Source organism: Varanus komodoensis, unplaced genomic scaffold, assembly GCF_004798865.1.
Source record: "Varanus komodoensis strain SLA01 unplaced genomic scaffold, ASM479886v1 scaffold16, whole genome shotgun sequence".
NCBI classification, from domain to species: Eukaryota; Metazoa; Chordata; class Lepidosauria; order Squamata; family Varanidae; genus Varanus; species Varanus komodoensis.
In genome coordinates, this window is record NW_025335468.1 from 1,574,852 (window position 1) to 1,597,852 (window position 23,001).

Consider the following 23,001-nt stretch of genomic DNA (forward strand, 5'->3'; position numbering starts at 1 on the left):
CAGATTGAAAACCACTCTAAACTAGTGGCATCCATTCAGTTCGGCAAAAGCCAGAGCTACAATGCTCTGGACATACTTGAGACATGTGCAAATCAAAGCAGAATCCCTCTGAGGTAGACCAAGTTCAAAATTGAAGGCCTGGAAGGAAACAGAGCCACAGAGGTCAGTCCACAAGAAATTAATGCCTTTCTACCCAAGCTTTCCTTATAAGGAAAACTCCAGGGTGGGAAGAAAGGGAGGGGTATAGTTTGAGACCAACAGCTCTAGCATCTAATTACAGTGAATGGATATACCAGCACTCTCTAACTGCAGCGTTTTGCAGGATGAAAGTTGAAGTAATATACTGCAGGACTAATCCAGTGTTCAGTAAACCTAAGAGCTGTGTTGGATCAGACCAAAGCCTGTCTAATCTAGCATTCTGTCCCCACAGTGGCCAACCAGTTGGCAATGGGAAATCCACCAGCAGGACATGGGTGTAACATCATCCTCCCACTCACAAACAAGAAGTGAAGAAATACTAATTACCAGTTGTTTGCCTTTAGTATCTTTGATCGTAGGTAACAATGAATCATAGACAGATTCTCTGAACACTTTGTGGATATAAATCCCACATATATATTAAATGTCATAGAAATATGTGCTCTTTTTTGGATGGACCCCAGTCCAGGCACTCCAAGGAATTATCCTTTAAGAGGGAAAATCCACTCAGAAAGTGTGGTTTGCTCTTTTCAGTTTGGAAGGGAAGAAGTACTTAGTTTGGATTCAACTTCTTATCATGAAATCCTATTTCCCTAATGGCTAGTATTCTAAGTTTGCTAATTTGCCTTAAAGTTTGAAAGCCTTTGTCCTGGTCTGTTTGGAAGGAGGTGGAGAAGATCATTCCCGACAGGGGTAATCTGTATCCGCTGTCAGCTCCTTGCTTGGGCCAAATTTGGATTGCCTGGTGATCTCTTTGATTTGTGAGTGACTAGAAGGCTTGCCTCTGCAACCCACATGCTGTCATCCCCTTCCTCCTCACTCTCCCTCCACTTGTACTCAACACTGAAATTCCATACATACCTGCCCCTGTTTTTGCAACTCAACCTCATAATCAAGTTGCTCCTGCTGAAGGCTTGCAAATTCATGGCTACCTTTTTAGCCACTTATCTCCAGATTTCTGTTTAGAGGTTTTGAAATAATTTAAAATGAATTGCTAGTATTTTTTAAAAACTTTGCTTGACAGTGATCTACTGCAATGTGGTAACAGAAAGATTGTGGATGTTCTGATTATGCAATCTTATGCCATGACTCTTGGTAAATAGGGGTTGGGTTGGGTTGGGTTGGGTTATACAAATCAGAAAGCCACCAATGTGTGATTATATCTCCTGAGCAGTGCACAAAAATGGGATGGCACCAACTGAGCATTGCAGACCAACTTTATGACAAAAGAATTAATCTGAGTGCAAATCAGAAATCCTTTAAGCTTCATTTTCTTGTATTTAGATGGTTGATGCCCGGGTAGACATTTAAGGTGCATCTTCATTTATATTTGGCTCAACACATGAAGCAGGTCATGTGCTGGGTTTAGCATTTTGAGCTGGAGAGGATGGAAGTGATCCATAGGTAGCAGGAGCAATTATTACTACTGATATGGCTACTTTCCTACTCTTGGTGGTTTTCCAGAATAAGGAGATGTGGTTAGATAGTTAGTTTATTTTATTTTTAAAATGCTGTGCCACTTTTATTCTTTTTTTTTAATCCTAAAGTTGTTTACATTATAAAATGATAAAATACGATGAAAGCAATTGTTAAAATGATGTAACAACAATAAAATCAATGCCATATGATACCAAGTTGTAGCTTCAAGATAACATTTCCCACATATTAGCACAAAAAGTCTTACGGCTCTTACAGAGCTAACCACTGTATTAGTGTGAGCTTTCTTGGACAACAGCCCACTTCATCAGGTGCATGAAGTGTTCCTTGAGTTGAGGGAAGAAGGGGAAATGTAAACAGTGAAGACAGAGAGAACTGAAATATAGAAGGTAAACATCATGTTTTGTTTCTTCTTATGTTTTAAATTTGATCACATATAGAAGCATTTAATATTGATTTGTTTGATTTGTCATGGAAGATTTGGAGCAAGTCCTGCTGGCACAACTTAATCCTTATTTGTACATGAGTGATCCTATGGCCTCTAGACATTGTCCAAGGGATCATGCTTGCATAGGATGCTTCCAGTTCCCAGCTCTGAGGTCAAAGACTGCCATCCAACCTTTGAGCTGGGAACTGATCCTCTGACCACTCTTCCTCAAGCCCTGCCAGTTGTTGCAGAAATAACTGCACTGGCTACTCTCTGAAGCTGGTGGGGAGAAGGGGAGGAAACAGGAGCAGCCAGGATGTGAAGTTTCCCTCCTTCCCTCTCCTTCTGAGATGCTCCAGCTAGGTGGGTGAAAAAGCCCACCTAGGGGAAACGGAGTGAAAGGAAGGAAAGAAGGTCTCTGCAGATCCTCCCACTCTGAATTGGATACTCATAAGCCTCCACATTTGGGGTCTTACAAGCATCCCAGCAGGATTGTGCCCTAGGTCTGTTCTATAATGGATGTAAGGAAATTCTGTTTCTTCACCTCCATTCTCCACTATTATCTAGTAAAATGGTTTGGGTGGGGATGTTACAGTATTGGTGCTATCTTATTTTCAAAGCTTATGGTGATCACTCCAGGTAGTTTTATAGCAAAATGCTTATCGATGTGTTCCAACTATCCCTTTTTACATTTTATTTGAAACGGTCTACCTCAACTTTTGCTCCCAAATCTCAAGCAGCCACTCAAGGCAGCTTCCAGGTTAAGACAAAGAAGTATAGTAAAAAAAGAAAGAAAGAATGATGCAATTAATGAGACAAAAAAAAAAAAAAAAGATAACAGCAAACAATAAATTAAAGCAAAAACTGGAGAGAGCATAAAATGGATCATACAATCAAAACACTGTCACAGGAGGCATAAAGTTCAGGGGAGATTTAAAGCAAGACAAAGTTTTAAAAGATGTATTTGTTGCCCTCGTAATATGCAAAAGAGAGGGAGCCTACCAAACCTCTCTAGAGGAGGGAATTCCATACTCAAGAAGCCACAGATGAGAAGGTCCTGCCCTGTCTGGGCCTCAGTCACATATACCTTAGCAGGCCATAGGACACAGAGCAAAGCCTGGCCTCCACATGAGTGGCAGAATCTGTACCAAAGGAATCATCGTGCAATTCAGAGACTTGGAAAATTTTCACTCATTCCTCAGTCACACAAAGCATTAGCTACTTTTGAGTTAATATTTAAGGGGTTTCCAATTTATCAACATATTTGAAACTTATTAATGCAAACACAGAAATAAATATAACTATTCCTACAGAAAGCTTTGATTATGGTGGGTATAGAAATTTAATAAACAAGTAGCTATACTACAACATAGTGGCCATGATCCAGGCAAATTTAATCTAACACTCCTGCAGACGTCAATGACACAGCACTAACAGCCTCGGGATCTACTATAGAGATATGCTAGTTTTAATTAGAGATGATACTGACCTCTTGTTATGACTTGTACATTGAGGGTGAAACATACCCCACGTCAGTGAGCCATAACAAACTGCAGGCAAGTCAGTTTAAGACTTTGGATCCCCTTGCTAATTAATTGGATAAACTCCTGATTTCTCCCAGCATGTCTGGATGAGAAACAGAGAGAAACACTTTGCCAAATTTAAACACAGAGCAATTTGTTTTCAAATGGTTCCATTGTGCCACTTTATCCACTCCACTTATGTTAGTTTCATGTATCATTTGGTCAATATTAACTGTTCAGTGCCTCAGGTGGTTGTTAGTGAGGAAATTCAAGACTGAATCTGAAAATCCAGCCTGAATCTGGGTTCTCACAACTTGAATTGATTATTCTGTATCCTGCACTCTGGTATCAGCAAGATCTTGACTTTCCTTTTTGTGACAGCCTTTAAGGTCCCATGATGGCTATATCATTCTTCTTGGAAATGCTGGCAAATTGGAAGGCTGCATCCTTCTCCTCTTTTTGACTGGGTGGTTGGTAAAAGGCATCAACAACTTTGTTTTGATTATTTTTGGCTCCTTTTAAATAATTCCAGATGCTTTTGATGGGGGTACTAAGTTCCTCTTCTTGTGTTTCTGTGCAGATATACAGTGGTACTTTGGCTCACGAACTTAATCCGTTCCATGACTCTGGTTGTGACCCAAATTGGTTGTGACCCAAGTCAAATTTCCCCATAAAGTTCAATGTACATAAAGTTAATTCATTCTCTAAATATTTTTTTTAATCACAGGGAAAATGGCACGATTGTGGGTGCGCTCGGGGGGAGACAGGCATGACCATGGGCGCACTCGTGCAGGGATGATGGGTGTGATTACGGCCATCTCCCACCCCCCAAGCATGATCATGGCCATCTCCTCCCCCCACCCCCGAGCACGACCGCAATTACACCCATGCAGGGAAGACAGGCACGATCGCGATCGTCACCCGATGCGGAGTTCGCGACCTGAGGAAATTTTTTCTGAAATTTCTGTTTGCGACCTGATTTGGTCATGAACTGAGGTGTTCATGAGCTGAGGTACCACTGTATGTTTCTCTTACATATAGTGCAACTCCACCTCCCTTTTTGTCCTTTCTATTTTTCTTAAACAGGTTGTATCCATCAATGTAGACTCCCAGTCATGTGAGTCATCCCACCAATTACTATAAGATTGTAATTGTCATCGTGTACTATGAGCTCAAGTGCGTATTGTTTGTTTCCCATACTCTGGGCATTGGTGCAGAGACACTGAAGTTCATTCTTGCTGTGCCCTGGTTTTTTTCCTACATTTTTGGGAGACTGACATTGAGTATGTATATTTCCCAACGGAGAACTTCTGGTCCCAACTCACCCCTTTCATTTTGCACCCAGATTGCCAATACGCAACAAAGGGGTCCTGCCCTGGGGTCTAAGAAGCATCCTTGGGTACTGCCCAGGGCTGATTCCTCTTGCAGGGAGGGAAGGCGGGGAGTGCGCAGCTGCCACCCTTTCCCTTTCACCAGAGAAAACAAGCCAGTCCCTGATTGTGCAACTCTCCTATCAATTTCCATTGCTGCTCCTGGCAGGGGTGAGGCTCGTTGGAGCTGTGAAGCATGTCTCTTTGCTCTCCATTCTCTTCTTCTGGGCTGGGTGAAGCATTCTCACTAACGCATTTCTCTAGTAAGGCAGTCAACTGGCAGAGTGTCCCACTTTGGTTTTGCTGCCGCAAAAACCTTCCGAACACTAACCGAGGAGCCTCAGGGAGTGTCTTCCCACCCTCCTGCTGCCCTGTGCGTGGTTCACTTTGCTTGCTCTTCAGACCATGTGACTCTCTTCCTTAAAACCCAGTCATCAATCCATATTCTTATCCAGCAAGGACCTGGTTATAAAAGTCTTCCTTGGTCCTGCTCCTTCTGTCCCTTGGCCCTCTGACTCCAATTTAGCCCTGCTTGAGACCACCTCCATGTAAATGATTCCTGCTCCTGCATAGGACTCTGCTTCTTTTCCTTATGCCCAGGACCCCCTCCCAGAAAAACCTATACAAAGTTGCACTTTCTCATCCCTAGGAACCCAAGCTCAAAGCTTATTTCCTTCTCCAAAGCTTGTGGCTCGCTCACTCAGTCCTCAGCCGACAATTCAACAAAGTTTTAGCACATGTAATCGTTAGAACTAGCCTACTCCAATCTGGTACCCTCCTGATGTGCCTCATCAATGTCCCATCATTCCCAGTTGCTGGGATATTGGCCAAAGGGGCTAGAGATTATGGAAGTTGTAGTCCAATGCATATGAAAGGTGCTGTTGGAGGCTGGTTTTCTCTCCCCCCCCCCTTCTTCTTTCAATAAGATCAAGAGAAGAGGCTTCTAATTAGTCTTTATTATGTTACAGTAGGCCAGGTTGGCTTTGCAGTACAAAAGATTATTGCAGAGGTCATCAGCAAAAGGCATCCCCCAATTTAGGAAGCCAGCCAATTAGCAAGATGATAGTTCATCCCATGAAGTTGGGCCCAAACTGAATCTATATCCTTCCTTCCCAACCAAATATAGTTAGCTCCACCTGCAGGGAGGTTCCTGCTACTTGCAGGCCAAATGGTGGGAATGTTTGACGTTACTCAATTGGCCTATAATCTTGATCTGACATTGAATAATGGGACTGATTGCTACATCCCTTCCCTTCTGGAGCTGCTGGTTTTAGTTTAGGTAAACCAACCAGAGACTAACGGGCAGTACAGAAATTAATTTAATGAATAAACAGTGTCTCCCCAAGAATCACAGGTCTTGCTGCTTGCCTTACTTTGTGGTTTACTGGCCTTGGCATTTCATCTAAGAATTCTGACCTTGTCTCTTCTTCCAGTTCAGATGCAGAAATTGAGGTAACCTCCTTGGAATGCTGTATTTTGATTTGTGACTCAAGAAATGCTTTTGCTATCAGAATATAGGTTCTAAAATGCTGAGGAAGGCACCTGTCCTTTTTGTAATGCTTATTTTACTGTGTAAAATACTTCCTATGCATATTTTTAAAAAATGAACATTTTGAGAGCTTTAACCTCTCCTCAAGTGCAGATTTGACTTAAATGTGGACATTGCTGTGCATGTTGTTATTTCCAGAAATCTATTTTATTCATTCCTATCAAACAAGTCTTCATGGAATTCTTTCCTTTTGTTTGACCATCACCTTTGCCTTGGGCTAGTTATCTTGCACTATTGCCAAGTACATCAAAAAGTTGCTTAAAAGCTGGCATTTTAATTTTGCAACAGTCATTACTTGCTTAAGTCAACTGTGAAATCCATTTCAAGTCCAAAGAAAGTATGGAAAAGCATTTTTCATAGGAATTTGAGATGGACTTTCAAAAGAATTCCAAAAGAAATGAATGTGAAATTTACAAGAACGAATCACTGACATGACTTGCTACATGGAGAAATGTTATGATAGACCAGCCATGGGAATCTGCTGGGTAGGGTTGGGACAAGCCCTTTCGGAATCTGTCCCTCCAGAATCCGCAGACTCCCTCTGGAGTTCAGTCCGGTTCTGCAAAGTGAGCCAAGCCCAGAGGAAGCCCATGAATGCTCATGGACCCCTGGTTGCACAACCAGCAACCTTCCCCATCAGGAGTGGCTGCCGGATGCAGAAGAGGGGTGCAGCAAGCAGTCATGCCAGCCACCATTCCCAGCAGCCAACTTTCTTCCTCACCGCTGCCTCTGGTAGCAGTGCTGGGCATGGAAGAATGTGCTGCTTGTGTAGAGTGTGGGGCTTGATTCCTGGGGAATGCCTGTGAATCCTGGGCAGACTCACCAGGAACTTGGATTCTGGCCTGCTGCAAAGTGGCCCATAGTCTGGGAAGCCAAAACCAGGGGATCTGATGGATTTTCCATATGAAATGTTCAGAGGAGGTGATCCACAGCCATCACCACTGGCAAGCTTATCCAGGCATCTGCCTCATCCTGTTTCAAAGTGGCCCATCACCACAATGGCAGTGGGGGCTTCCGCAGTTTCATGAGGCAGTGTGCAAAAAGGTATAGCTATTCTAGAAACAGGATGAGCAGAACAAGCCAAAACCTTCTCTTCCTATCTCACCCTGCTTGTGTGAGGTCAGAGTAGCTCTGAAAGTGCCACCTCTGCCATTCCGATCATATTATCAATAAAAGTCCTCTTTGGTGATTGCTGGAGAGAATGGGATGAGCACTGAACGTCTCCAGGACTGTTGCTGCCTTCTTTCCTTTTCTTAACATTTAAACATCACTTTCTATAGCCACAACTGCTTTCCACCACCAAGTTCCTTTCAGTAAAGTCCTAAGCATTTCTAGCAATGAAATAGCTCTACCTCAAATGTGGTGCATGAAATTTCTCAGGACTCTTCAGATTAATTCCTATAAAACCTCTTTTCTCAAAGATGTTATCTGGTCGGACTTGCAATGCTGCATACCTATGTGCATTTTTCGGGGCTAAATTCCATTGGACTCCATAGAATTTACTTCTGAGGAAATACACAGAGAAGCTTGGGCTGCACATCACTATCACTTTGCAATAAATGAGAACAAGAAGGTGCACCAACCAGCTTACTTCTGAGGAAATACACAGAGAAGCTTGGGCTGCACATCACTATCACTTTGCAATAAATGAGAACAAGAAGGTGCACCAACCAGCCGCTTTCCTTTGTGTTTCATTATCTCTTTCTTTTAGAATTTCATCTTGGCGGGGGCAGGAGGGATGGTGCTTTATGTAAAATTGCTCCCGCTCAGGAGTTTTGTCTCATTAGAAGAGTGTAAAATGGTTTCAGAAACACCTGGTGTGAATTTACATAGGAAAAATATGATTTGTGTATTATCTTTCTGATTTGCATAGTGAGTGGCAGAGACAGAAAGGAGGAAGTGAAGAGGGAAAGTAACTTCATAACCTACTTGCAGTGCTTGGTCTCTGTTATGCAATCTGAGAGCGAATTTTAGTGAACCCTGAGCATGTGCCATGTGCTTTTCCTTGTGTCATTCATATGCCCCCATGAGACAGTCAGAATGAAGAGACTTCCTGGCAGGCTTCTCTCTGGTGGTTTGGTGCTGCTAGAAGGTGCAGCAAGTCCAGAATATTTATGCACCCTAATGGAAGAGGACTCTGCCACTGGGACTCATCGCTGCTCTCACTGCTCCAAAAGATGGGGATTGCTTATCTCAGGGAGAATCGGCTTGGCTGGAACAGGAAGCTTGTAGCTTCTGACTGCTATCCGCTGAGAAGACGCCAGTTGTCAGGATCTGAACTGCTCTGTGGCTCCATCTGCTGGCAGAAACAAAATAGCAGCAGCGGGGAGTGCAGGACGAGGGCCCCGGTGCTGCGGGAGCTCCCAGGCCCTGCTGGGCACCGGCGGGGAGACCTGCGGGAAGCGCTAGGTAAGAACACGCTCTTCCCGCCAGTCCCGGCTCAGCAGCGAAGGCCCTCCCGACTCGCTGTGGGGCTTCGTGTCTCCTGATTGCTGCTCCGCTGCCCTGCTTCGCTGCAGTCGGCCCGCCCGCCCGGCCGCCCGCCCAAACTTGAACGCCGCTATCACGCATCGCTCGGTCTCTGCCACTCAAGGCCACCCGTGCCCAGCAGTTCCTTCCATCTTTCCGCTTAAGGCCTAGGTGCAATCTCTTCGAGGGATTTTTACCAGCCTCGGAACACCTGGCTCACTGGCTTTTCACGCAGCACCCTCCCTGCCGGCCCTCACGTGTTATTCCTGCCATCATATCCCAGTTATGACAGGCCTGGCAAGCGTGTGCACAGGCAGACACACAGTGCCCCAGCACCCTGAGGCACGAACCGCGCCTGGGGCGGCCGGCCGGCCGTTTCTGCATGAGCTCGCCAGTGCCAAGCCACCCCCACTTGGCTCCTTCCTTCAACGCAGCGGGAGACGTCCTGCAAAACCCGGTGAGCTCCTTCCTGCCCATTGCAGTCTGCCCACACGTCGTATGGGGGGGGGGGTACTGCCGGGATGGAGGGATGCGCTTGGCTCCCTTCCTCAGCGAGGGAGGAGCGCCAGGAGAAGTCAGGCAGGCAGGCAAAGACTGGGACCTGGGGCAACGCAGTGCATCCCTACTCCAGCACCCCCAGATTGTGTGAATGAGGCAGGACAGTGACATGGTAAAAGCCTGAGCAGGAACCACACTAAATATGTGTTTATTCCTAAGTTATGGAATGCGCTCCCCAGAGAGGTCCGCCTGGCGCCGTCGTTATTTGTTTTTCGGCGCCAGGCGAAGACTTTTTTATTTATGCAGCATTTTAAATGTTAATACTATTGAATTTTATTTGGCCAGGGCAGCTTATTTTATTCTAATGTATATATTTTAATTGTTATTGTCTTAATTTATTGTGTATTTTATTCTATGCTGTGAGCCGCCCCGAGGCTTCGACAAGGGGCGGCATAGAAATGTCTAAATAAATAAATAAAATAAAATAAAATAAAATAAAATAAATCACTCTGCCGGATTTGCTGGTTCCCCAAGACTGGATGAATGGAGACGAAGGACATGTGTCACACACAGACAAAGCTGGAGTAAGGCAGTGAGTTTAATGAAACATGAAATAAGAATGATTCGAGAACATTGCATGGAATTTCTCTGGGTTTTCTGTAGCGTAATGATTATTCTTCACAGGGAGGATGGAACTTTTTGATCAATGACAGTACGAAAAGAAAAAGAAGAGCTGTTCAATGAGATTTACTTTCATAGCTGATGTTAACTAGATCAGCGTGTGAAATCACCGTGAATTCAGAGCACCCAGCCACCTTTCATCTTAAATGCCGAATCCTTAGCATTCATCCAATACACAGAATCCTCCATATTCCTCAGAGGTACAGAAACAGGGCATTTTTTTGTCTGTAATAAAAAGAGATGCAGGTCAAGACAGAGTGCTGGAAGAAAAAGAAGCAGCTAAGGAGTACATGGTTCTTAGAAAGCAAAAGTGTCCATCAACAGTCTACTTCCTCAAAGGAGTCAATTGGTCCCATAAGGGGTAAGTGAAAATAAAGAGCATTTTCCAGATGTGGCTTTGTTCACTTCTGAGCCGTGGGGCCTGACAAGGGATCCTGTATATGGATAGGAGGCTGGCTTCCCTCACGGTGGATGTAGCCATTCTGTGCCAATGTGCCCGTGGAGGGGAGACTGCTGTGTGCTGTGGGTGTGAATTAGCGTTTGGAGAAGGCAGCCAGAGGGAGCGCTCTGGCGAGACAAGGTGCTTGAAACCTTCTTAGACCTTCAGATCTTATCCTATTACTTTGGATCCTTCCATTAAAATATTATTTGTAAGCCAGCAGAAGGTAAATGAAATTATAGTTGAAATGTTCATTACTACCTTTTATCATAGAAAAGACAGTACCAGAAATTTTTGGCTGTGTGGCAGTATAAAAATGTACTGTAAATGTAATGCAATAATCATCATAATAAATATGAATGCAGATACACTGGGATTTATGGTACTATTTGGATTTCAAAATAATGTATTCTTTATATAGTATACCACTTTGGAATCTCCTGTGATGAACAGTAGTACAGAATTATTTAAAGTACATACAGAAATAAATTAGATTTGTGTGGTGTCAGGAAATATGAATCACAAATGTTTATATTTCTCTTAAAGCATGAAAAATGAATAATCTTATACTTACTGCCATGTTAAAGTAACTCAACCTTTCTTCCTTTGTCAAATTTTCAGTACATGTTTTCACCTTCATTGAAGACAAAAACATGCCTGAGTTCACTCTGGATCTTTGAACTGCATTCATGAAGTCAGGGTATGATCCCAACAGACCAGCCATGTAATATGTCTGAATATTTGAACATAGATCTGAAAACATGAATAAGCAAAACAAAAACAAACACTGAAGTTAAAGTAGCTAAGTAGAATCTAGTGCTTTTTTTTAATCTATTGGATAACTTGGTGAAAGCAACACTGCCTTTTGAAGCTCTGATCCAACTGCCACTTATTCTCTGACGCTGCTGCAGGAAAGTACTCACTTTCCACATACATTCCATGTAAATCAAATCACTGAGCCAGATTTTCATGTTCCTTGCTATGAGCGCAGCATTCATCTGCCGAGGCCCAGCAGCCCAGGCGGAAGGCACTGCACCAAGAGGGTGCTTTCCCTGCGAGGACGCCCCCCCACACACACAAGATGGGGGGCTCAGGGCACAGCCCTGACGGCCCCTGTGGAGCAGCCCTGGACAGCCTCCTCTTGCAGTACATCCAGACATGCTGACCGTCTTTGGGGTTTGGCAAGCTCAGCCCTATGGCTTGGCCAGCTGCGCCCAAAGCCACAACCTGCACCATACGTGCCAGGGGGCGGCCCAACAGCTTGCCCCCCTGAGCACCACGAGACTTCCCCAGGAGTAAACCTGGGCCGGCTGACCCAGCAGGACTGTTGCCCCTTTTTCTCTGGTCTTGGGGTCCCTGAAGGGATTCCTGAATCTCTGACTGTTGCTTCTGTCCCAGCCCTGGACACGCAGGCCCCCGTTCACCACGCTCCCTTTTCCTGACCTCAGGAAAGCCTGTTTGCATGGACAGCCCAAGAGTCCAGCCTGGGAATTTATTCCCTGAGATTCTTCTGCACTTAATTTGCAGATGCTCTCCTGGAAGGCACAACACGGACTCAAGCTGTGCTGCTTCTGCCTTGTGTTTTAGCAGAGGGCCAGAACTGGGTGAGCGCTACTTACCGGAGAAGCAGCAACATGCCGGGATGAGCAGCAGGAGCACCAGCATCAGCTTCATGGTGGAGGAGGATGCTCTGCTTGAGTCGGGATGCACAGCAAAAGCTTTGGGCCCCCAAGCTGCAGCACAGGCATATATAGGGCAGGGACAGGCGCTGCTCCACCCCCAGCCTGATGCAGGAGGACACCTGACCTTGTTCAGGGCTGTTCTCTTCCTCGTATCTTGCAGGAGAGGCAAGAAGCATGCAAGCAGAATCCCCCACCCCTCCAGTCTGCGTCTCCTGAAGAGCTTCAATCTAGAGAGGACGCCAAAGGAAATAATGGACCTGGGTGTTGCTTCACCTCTCGAGAATAAGTGGGTGAGGTATCCTTGGGAAATGGGCGCCATGTGTGTCTCCCCAGAGGCTTGCGTGCCTGATGTACATGGGAGATAAAAGAAGAGAGCCAGTCAAGGGTCATGGCTGCTGGTGTTAGCAGAATCCCTCCTGACACACACAGCTTCCCACACTTTGTATTGCCCACCCGGGAAAGTGGCCCTGATGCTGGAATGCTGCTCGGAGTCTTTTGGATATGATACATAAGTATGAATGGAAACAAAATAGACCTCTTTGGTAAATTATATGCAATGTGCATGGAATGAAGCCTAATCAGTTTGAAGGACCCTTCAGCTTGCAATTGGTATCCTTGATTTCCCAAAAAGCTTTCTATGAGGATAGTAACAATAAGAAACCTCAATTATGTAATGAGTTCCAGAGACCGCAGTGTTTTACCAATGGTTATTTTATTAATTATGAATTAGAGAATATATCTGACAAACTCATGTGGGCTTCTCTTTCTTCCCTTACTTTTACTTTTCCGTTGTAAGGCACTCTCTTTCAATCTCTGTTGGACATCAGATGTGATTACCATTTCCCCTCCTTTGAGTTCTGAAGTATGTGCAATCCAGTGACTGAGCTAACAGCACGAAATACTAATCTCATCCTTACCTTGAGGTGATGGGTAGATTATCAATCACCTCACAGAGTACCTGCGGATAATTCTGCCCCACAAGTGGCTTCAAGTTCTGTCTAGGTTGTGTTTGTTCTCTGTAATGTGTAGGCTTCCAGATTTCTCTGGCCCTGGAAGTCACTCTTTCCTTGTTGGAGATAGGAAACACATTCATAACTGGCAGCTGAACCTTAGGGTGCTGGATGTTACAGACTCAGCTGCCAGGTGGCAAGCTTTGTTCTCATGATAAATCTGTTTCTGAACTCTTTGTTGTTTGCATGGTTGGACCGAAATCAGGCACAATTAGTAAATGTTTTCCATTCCTCCATTCCTCCTTAACATGCTATTGTTGGTTCTGGCAAAACAGAACCAAGTTTCCCAGTTTCTCATTTTCTTTCCACTTTCATTCTCCAGTCTTCATTCGTGATGCTGCCAAATTTCATAATTAGTCAAATTGTTGGTTGATGCTTGCCCATCCATAATGCTCACAGGAGTAGTGAGCCTGGTTTGATGGATTACAAATTCCCCAGTATGTTGGAAATTGCTCTTGAGCTTCAGAACATGTGCAGCCTGCATCTAAACCAAATCATGCCCTTTGTGTGCAAGCTCTGAGCTTTATTTCTTTACAGCACTTCTACACCACTCCACATCTAAATCGATTCTAGAGCAATGACTGATTCAACCCATGAATGATCTAGTGGATCCACCACTGCTTCCCTGGCCTTCGCTGCCGCCGCCACCACAACTCTAGCTGCTTGAGGAGAAGGAGCACTCTGTGGATCCAGCTTTTCTTCTGCTTCCTATTTCAGCAGTGGGCAAGTAAAAATCAGATGGCGGAGGCAGGCCACACAAAAGGAACCCATCAGGAAGGGGGTGCATGGCATGGTGATGCATGAAACTATCCATGCTGCATCATTCTAAGCTATGCGCTCTGATATTGCATATGCACAAAATCCATATACATGGAGTAAGATCTAGCATTAAAGGAGAACGCTAATCTGAATTCACATGGATGAATTCATTACTTTCTGAGTACATTTATGCATTTGTACTATTTATATGCTGTCAAAAGCTTCTTTAAAATCCCTATGCAATATCCATATGAATATTAAATGAGAATTAATACCACATTTAAAATGCCATTTTAAAAACAATATAATAAGAATAAGACCGACAACATCAGCAACATGGACCAGTACAGGAGCAGTAAAACAAAATGGCACAGTTGGATTCCTGGCCGGGGAAAGGCCGAACGAACAGGAGTGTTTTCAGGAGACATTTGAAAGGTACCAAATGTTCTGCCGCCCGGATGTCACGAGGGAGTTTTTCACAGGGTGGGTGCCACCATTGAGCAGGCCTGATGTCAAGGCATTATGCAGCAAGATTCTGATCCCCTGGGAGCTTCCTGCAATGGACTCAATGGCTGGTCAGTTACATAGAAGAGAAGCCAGTCTGCCAGGGATCCTGATCCCAAGTTGCATAGGGCTCTGTCTGGCTATACCATGAATATGGTATGGTAGCCAACAGGCAGCCGATGCAGTTCTTTTAGCACAGGTCTGGCACGTGGGCATGGCTGGGTGTTCTAGCGAGCACCTCAGCACTGCTTTCTGTATTGCCACAGCTGAGAGCCAGGCCCGAGCACAGCGCCACATATGGCATGGCACAGTAGGCTAATGGCGAGGTCGCCAGTGCATGGATTCCGTGGCTCAGGCTACCTCTCTCCAGGAATGGGAGCAGGGAGTGTACAGCTGAAGCTGGTAATGGGCCTCCGGGCCACGGGAGCCGGCTGGGCCTCCAGTGACAAAGATGGATCCAGAATCACTGCCAAAGCACATAGCAAACTCACTACAGCGCACAAGTCACAGGGGCCTTTTGATAGTGAGCAAGTGGAATTTTAAAAGAATGAGCTTGTATGTGAGCTGGGAGTTAAATGGGTGCTGCTGAAAATCTTGCTGGTTCAGGGAGGCCTTTTTGGTAAGAACCATGGAACCGTTTGCAAAGATCCGTGACCGTAAGATTTGAGTGGCAGTGAAGAACAAAGGATTGCAAAAAATAAAGGTGGGTTATTCCATGACATGGGAAATGGTCCCTAAATCCAAATAATCAGTATAACCTTGGGCTATATTAACTATGTAAAATATCTTGACTTTGGCAAGAATCAATAATAAAAATGTTCATTTAAATCATTGAAATAATTGGCAGGTCAGTCCTATGCATGTCCCCTGAGGAGTAAGTCTTAATGAGTTTGATGGAATTACTTCCAGATAAGTGGATTAGGTTGGCCAGCTATGGCATTTTGTAACATATTTATATTGATGTTCTTTTCTGTTGATTTAGGCTCGCATGTGTTTTTCCTCATTGATGCTTTAAGTGCATGCTTTGGCAACCGGTTGGCAATAGGGGACCACTGTATGTTGGCACTATGTATTATTAAGGGTTTCTGACTGTGGGGATATTAAACCAAGTTTTCATTCCAAGTGCTTAAGCCAAATGTTGGCATTTGGGCAAAGTCTCTTCCTTGGCTGCTTTTCAAGCGGGCACTCTGGAGAGATCAGACTGCCAAGGGAGCCTTCTGAAGCAATTCTGAGAAGAGGACTGCTGCATAATGCTGGGTTTTTTCAACAAGTCACTATCAGTGCTGAATCCAGTTCCACTTGGTAATTGGCACAACATTCTCTGGAGCCAATGGGAGGGAATTCACCCTCTTAGCAGTAGAAGTAAGAACCATGCCGTGCTGTGAGCTCAGTGCAGTGACAAGTGTAGACAGTCTAAAGCACGGGCCCTCAAACTACGGCCCAGGGGCTGAACCACGTCTGCACCTGCCAGCACCCACCTCGCCTTTTGTTATTATTTAGAGTAATGTTCAGGGTCTGGGAACAGATTAATTCACTTTCCATTAATTCTAATGGGGAACACTGCTTTGGACCTCGAATGATTCAGAATTCAAACAGCCTCCTGAAACTAATTGAATTTGAAGTACGAGGCACCACCATATGTATTTTTGAAGGCTGGAAAAGTCACGCTCAGACTTAGTGAACCAACAAGAGTACATAGTTTAAAGTTGCAAGGGGGGCAGATCAGCAAAAATTAGGCATACTACCTAATCTTGGCATAGGATTAGACAGTTTCCTGTTCCTTCCCAGATGAATTAAACAAGAAAGACTGCAGCAAAAGTAATGTAAGCAGGACTAAAATTTATTTATTTAAAATTTTTCTATGCCGTCCATTACTAAAAAAAGTCTCTAGATGGATGGCTTACAAGGAAGGAAACCAAGAACAAAACCATAACAATGACACACAGCACACTGCATCTGAAATAGTAATAAAAACAGGATAAAACTAATTAATTGTTAAAATACCAGGAGAATAAAATGGTCTTCACTTGATGCCGAAAAGTATAGAGTGATGGCGCAGGTGAACCTCCCTGGGGAGCATTTTCCACAGGCAGGGCGCCACCGCTGAAGGAAGATTGGGAGAAGGAACTAGAAATTGTAATTCCAGAATTTTGTAGGGTGAAGCATTTGTAGAATGCCTGCTCTGCAAAACTGAGGATAATTAGAATATAAGTTCTGTCAGTCAGTCAGTCAGTCAGTCAGTCAATTGAATTTAGCCATAGGCCATTACAAGTTAACAAGGTAAAACATTGAATTAACAAGTAAAACCACAAATCACATGTAAACATAATACTAAAAGACAGACCAGGTATAATACAGGACATTGCCCCCCTCAAAGCCTCCCTAGCTCTTTTTAGCTGAAAGAGCAAAAAGAGATACTCAATAAGACACGTGTGCATCAGCATCTGACAACAAAAACACTAACTTCTCTGAGTCAGAGTAGGCATTAAAGGCGGGTAGTATGCTAGTCAGTTTTTTCCCCCTAGGTTCACAGTATAACGAACAGTGAAGAATATAATGCAAGAGGTCCTCTACTTCAGGTGGTCCACAGATGCAGACATGCTGCTCCATTGGAATACAGGAATAGCGACCAGTTAGTAAAGCTGTATACATGGTTTAGGGATGCAGGTGGCACAGTGGTTTAAACTGCTGTGCTGCTGGGCTGATTGATCGAAAGGCTGCCGGTTCGAATCTGCACAACAGGGTGAGTTCCCGTTGCTCTGTCCCAGCTCCTGCCAACCTTGCAGTTCAAAAGCATGCAAATGCAAGTAGATAAGCAGGTACCACTTCGGTGGTCAGTTAACAGCGTTCCGTGCACCTTGGTGTTTAGTCTTGCCGGCCACATGACCACGGAGACTGTCTGTGGACAAACACTGGCTCCCTTGGCCAGGAAACAGAGATGAGCACCGCCCCCTAGAATCAGGCATGACTGGACGTAACGTCAAGGGGAAACCTTTACCTTTACCTTTATACATGGTTTGGAAATGAAGGGCTGTAAAGGCCACCCTAAGGCTATAATCAGGGATGAAAACTAAGTAATCAGATCTTGGATGATCATGCTTAATTCGTTTAAACCAAGGAGCAGCCTTGGAATGCAGAACTGCAAATCAGCCAGTTAGGGCATCTGAATGATATTTCCAATCCCTAAGGTGGGAATTATCAGCTGTAGCCCCTAGAATGTTGTCGGGGATGGAGTATCTGTCAATGATGGAGTTAAGGAACCTGAGTTATTTAGGGGCTTTTGATGATAACAATTTGAATGATTTATGCCCTGAGGAATTGATGCTGGAGGGGGTGTTCCTGTTCCAATGCTTTAACAAGGCAAGGTGTGCACGAGCCCTGAGAGAAGGGACCCCTGTTTCTGCTCTTAGCAGAGCAGCTGGGGTACCCCTAGGTAGGGCAAGTATATGCCTTAAAAAGCATTTTGAATTACCTCCAAGGAAGATAGTCCGTCCCCATACATCAATACCATATAAGAGATGGGGAATGACCTTGGTCTTTAATAGCTTCAGTGCAGTATCTATCAAACATCCTCCTTTAGTGTAAAAAAGTGTGAGGTAGACCCTGCAATCCTAAGAGCTGAGCTTTTAACTGTTTCATGGTGGAGTTTCCAGTTTAAAGTGTCCCTAAATGTGCCCCCCCCCCCCGATATTTAAAAACACAGCATTGCTTGATTGGGTTACCAAGGAAGCTCCAAGATGAAATTCTGAGTTTTTCCCCCCGAAGACTATTACTTTGGTCTTGGCATAATATATGTTAAGATCTTCTTCTTTACAATAGCACCCTCATTGTTGTAAAAGCCTTCTTAAACCAATTTTAGTTTGGGAGATCAGGACCATATCATCAGCATATAACAGCATTGAAATTTTTAGCTGACCCAGTGATGAGGGTGTAAATTGCAGACCTGGTAAGCTCTCTACAATATTATTTGTGTAGAGATTGAATAACAAGGGGGCCAGCACACACCCCTGCTTCTAATAGGAATTTCTTTTGTTAGGGAACCAGAGGTTCCCAGCCTGATTTGTGCAACTGTGTCTCTGTGGATCTCCTGGAGCAGAGAAAGAAGTCTTTTATCTATGTCCACTACAGCGAGCTTAGCTCATAGGCGTGATCTATTGATGGAGTCAAATGCAGCTGCCAGGTTAACAAACACAACTTAGAGTGCCTTTCTGTGCCAATTAATACCGAAGTGGGCCAGTGGATACAATGTTTGGCAGTGGTCCATGGTTCCAAGGCCTTTCTGGAAACTGGCTTGTACTGGGTGTAGAATGTGCTCCATATTCACCCAGTCTTCCAATTTTGACAGTAGGTATTTACTCTAAAGTTTTGCTGGAACATTGAGTAAACGTATTGGTCTATAATTCTGTGGGTCAGTTCTATTCCCTTTTTTATGGATAGGGACTACGATGCTTACCTTCCAGCCGGACGGGATCTGGCCTGTTTCGTTAACCAAGGAGAACAATCCGGCCAGAATTGGAGCCCACCATTCTGGGAAGGCTTTAAATAAATCTGGTGGAAGCATATCCTCTCCAAGGGATTTGCCAGGTTTCAGAGGCGATTAGACCTGATTTCAGCAACTGAAACTGGCAACCATTCCAATGTCTCCCAGGGTAAGGAAAATGCTTCCTGTGGCTGTTGAGACCTCAAAATGGTACTGGAATAAGAAAACCAAACATGGCCCGGTATATACGACCAAAGTAATGTTTTGGTTTCTTTTGCTTAATTAAGTTTTTATACTGGGACTTAAGTAATAAAAGATTAGACAACCCGCCTTCCCTACCATGCCTGACTTGTCTCATGTGAGAATATAAGTAATATATTGTGATATAAATTACCTTTTGTGCCTCTCTTTAGCCATGTTCAAGAGAAGGCAGGTGTGCATCATAGAAGAGATATAACCACTTTTTTTGGATTGCAGTACGAGTCTATACTGCAAGCCACTAAGTAAAGTAGAGTGTTTATGGAAATTATGGAGCTTTGTAATGATCTCTAATTAACAGTCAATCAAGACAGCCAAATGGTAGTCTGCAGTCTGTACACTAGACAAACTGGATCATGAAATGGTCTCCTGGTAGTCCCACCATATTTTAATCAAAGCACTGTGGAAATCTTTCCACCTCACAATTTCTCTTCTAAGAAAGCAGTTATTGTCATGGGAGCCACGGGAGGGCAAACAACCTGCTTTTCGGAGACGTGCCTTAAAGAAGCATATTCTTGCCCCTCCCGTGATGAGCACAGGGAGGGCAGTCGGGTGACTTCCGTACTGTGCATTACAGCACCTGCACCTCTGCCCAGCATGGTAGGTGGTAAACGGTATAATTCTGGGAAGTGAGAGGCTCAGGAAGTGGCTTTGGGGGAGACAGGTGAACAACAACCAAGCCAAATGCGGGCATCCATCCAATCAGACAGCCAGGAACCTGCATGCTGGTCATGGGGATGTGAAAGGAAGCGTCAAATGCCTTGCGGTTGCAGGCATAGTCACAGTATGGAAATGGGCCTGTGGAGGAGACACCCTGGAGGTGGGGGCTGCCTGAGTGCAAGGGAAGGGGGATGCAGAGAGCTCTGGGTGTCCTCAGCCCCTGGGTGAGGCACCAGTTTCTGAGTCTCCAGACCTGCACTAAGCATACCAAGAGGCCTGCTGGCGCAGATGCAGGGAGGCCTAATCCATCATCCTGTCTCCACCAATGGCCACGGAGAGGCTTCTGGGACAACCTTGAGCACAACTGGGCCCTCTCACTGCTGTTCCCCATCAAATGGTCCTCAGAAGACAGAGGCCGCTCCCTCTGACACTGGGGCAGCATCTGGCTGCTAATGAGCGATCACCTCTGCGAATGGGCTTACTATAAAAGAGGCTGCATTGCATGGGCTACACGGGAAGAATGGCGAGACGATTAATGAGGTTCAGGAGGCAGTGTGGTGAGCTCTCTCCGTGTCCCAAAGCCAGGGCAGTCTCGAAGGCATGCCGAGGCCTCATGGCCTTCAGCTTGTTAGGAGGAGCACCAGAGAGAATGGCCTTGGAGATGCCTTCCCCAGTATTTTGGCCAACGAGGCTGCTTTTTCTGTGAGAGGAACTGAAGCAGCATTGTCTCTCTGTGTCTCCTAGTGGGTGGGGATTCCAGCCAGTATATGCAGACAGCTTCTGGAACGGGGAAGGAAGAACTTTCCAAAGTCTCTAGCAAGAGACACTGTCTTGTGTTTTTGGCTTGGGCAGAGATATTGATGTGTTGCTCAGCCAGGCCCCTTGGGAAGCCCAGGGGGCAGTCGTTGGCCTATTCAGGGAGCCAGATGGCCCCAGATAAGGGAAGTGCAAGCTCTCCCCCCCTTATATCCCACATTCATTTCATCACTGTAGTCAATGAACTGTATATCATCTGTGGCATAAGTAGTGTCATTTCTTCCCAAGGATGCTCAGATCTTAAGTGAGGTACCTTGGCTGGCCCAGGCCCCTGGGGCTAAAACAGAGGTCCTGATTTTCCCACCTGTGAGAGCAGTTGGGTGGGTGACCGCACACGGGAGAGCCTTCTCTACAGGGTCCCACTCCTCTAAAACGTGTTGCCATCTGGGGTCAGCGATGCTCCAACACTGGAGGAATTTTAGAAGGCCTTAAAGGTAAAGGTTTCCCCTTGATGTGAAGTCCAGTCATGCCCGACTCTAGGGGGCGGTGCTCATCTCCGTTTCCTAGTCGAGGGAGCCAGCGTTTGTCCGCAGACAGTCTCCGTGGTCGTGTGGCCGGCATGACTATACATCGAGGTGCATGGAACGCTGCTTGCCTTCCCACCGAAGTGGTACCTTTTTATCTACTTGCATTTGCATGCTTTCCAACTGCAAGTTAGAAGGCCTTAGAAATATATTAATTTGCTCCAGCTTTGCCCTAATGCAATTGCTTTTATTAGTGGTTTTAGTGCTATTTATACTGCATGTTAGGGATGCAGGTGGCGCAGTGGTTTAAACTGCTGTGCTGCTGGGCTGGTTGATCAAAAGGTCACCGGTTCGAATCTGCACAATGGGGTGAGTTCCCGTTGCTCCGTCCCAGCTCCTGCCGACCTTGCAGTTTGAAAGCATGCAAATGCAAGTAGATAAGCAGGTACCACTTCAGTTTTATCCACATAGATTTCCCTGTGGCATTCTGGTCTGAGCCACATGTGAATATTGGAGGCGGATCTGAAAGGTGCATAGAAGCTCAGGATATGGATTAACCATCCCCCCATCCCTTCTGTGGTTGAGACAGGACAACTGCATGCTAAAAGCCTCACCCCCAAAAGTCACCCTATGAGATTCATTCTCAGGGTCTCCCAGACTAGATACTTGAGTCAGTTTTGACAAAGCATATTTCTCACACATTCATCAATGAAGAAGGAGTACAGAAATGTAAAGCAGTGAGTTTAATGAAACATGAAATAAGAATGATTCAAGAACATTGCATGAAATTTCTCTAGGTTTTCTGTAGTGTAATGATTATTCTTCACAGGGAACTTTTTGATCAGTGAGAGTGCAAAAAGAAAAAGAAGAGCTGTTCAACATGATATATTTTCATGACCTGGCTTTCTGCAAGCATGCCGAGCATTCATGGGGCACCTGCCCGGAAGCAAGCCCAGGCAGTCGGGGCACAGGCAGCACCCCTGCTCCAGGCACACTGTTTGCAGTCTCTGTACTGCATGTGCTGTGGAAGAAGGTGGCCGGTTGCACAGCGGAGGCTCCGTGAGTGTTTGCAGGCTTCCTCTCAGTTCAGCTCGCTTCCTGTGCGAGAGCCAACCTCAAGAAGAAGTGCAGTGAACAGAAAAGGGCAGGGATCCTGAAGAGCTTGTCCCACCCCGCTGGTCCCATGGCCATTCAGACCCTGTGCTGGGATCTTCCTTGGTGTTTTCCCAAATGTCACAAGATGCTGACTTAAAACAACAACAACAACTCTTGCTCTAGTACCTTTAACAGCAGCTTGATCTCTGGTAATTATCCAGTGACCACACTTTTTTCTATCCTGTCAGTACCTTCACCTGTTGATTTCTGGAGATCAAGTGCAGTTAAGGAAGGAATGGAGCTAGGCACCAAAAAGATCTGAGGCTCAGGCCCACAGGACCAAAAAGGACAACACACACACACACATTGACATATGGTAATTAATATATGCTCAATAGTCTCATTGTGTGGATGCCTTTAAAGGACCGCAACTCCCAAGCAGACCCATATTTCTAAAAGGGGATGAATGGACAGTGCAGTGGAGGGCATCTGATTTCTGGGAAGAAACCCTCCAGAAGAAAGGTGCGCTGCAGGAGGTGAAGCACTTTGGGCAAGAGGCCCAGTAATCCAGGGAATGAGATGCAGGAGAGACATCAGGGCCCCGAGCCTTTAGGCACAGCAGGATGGTGGGACACGTGGGCCCCAAGCAATGCAGGACTCCCCCTATTGGGTGCTCTCAACA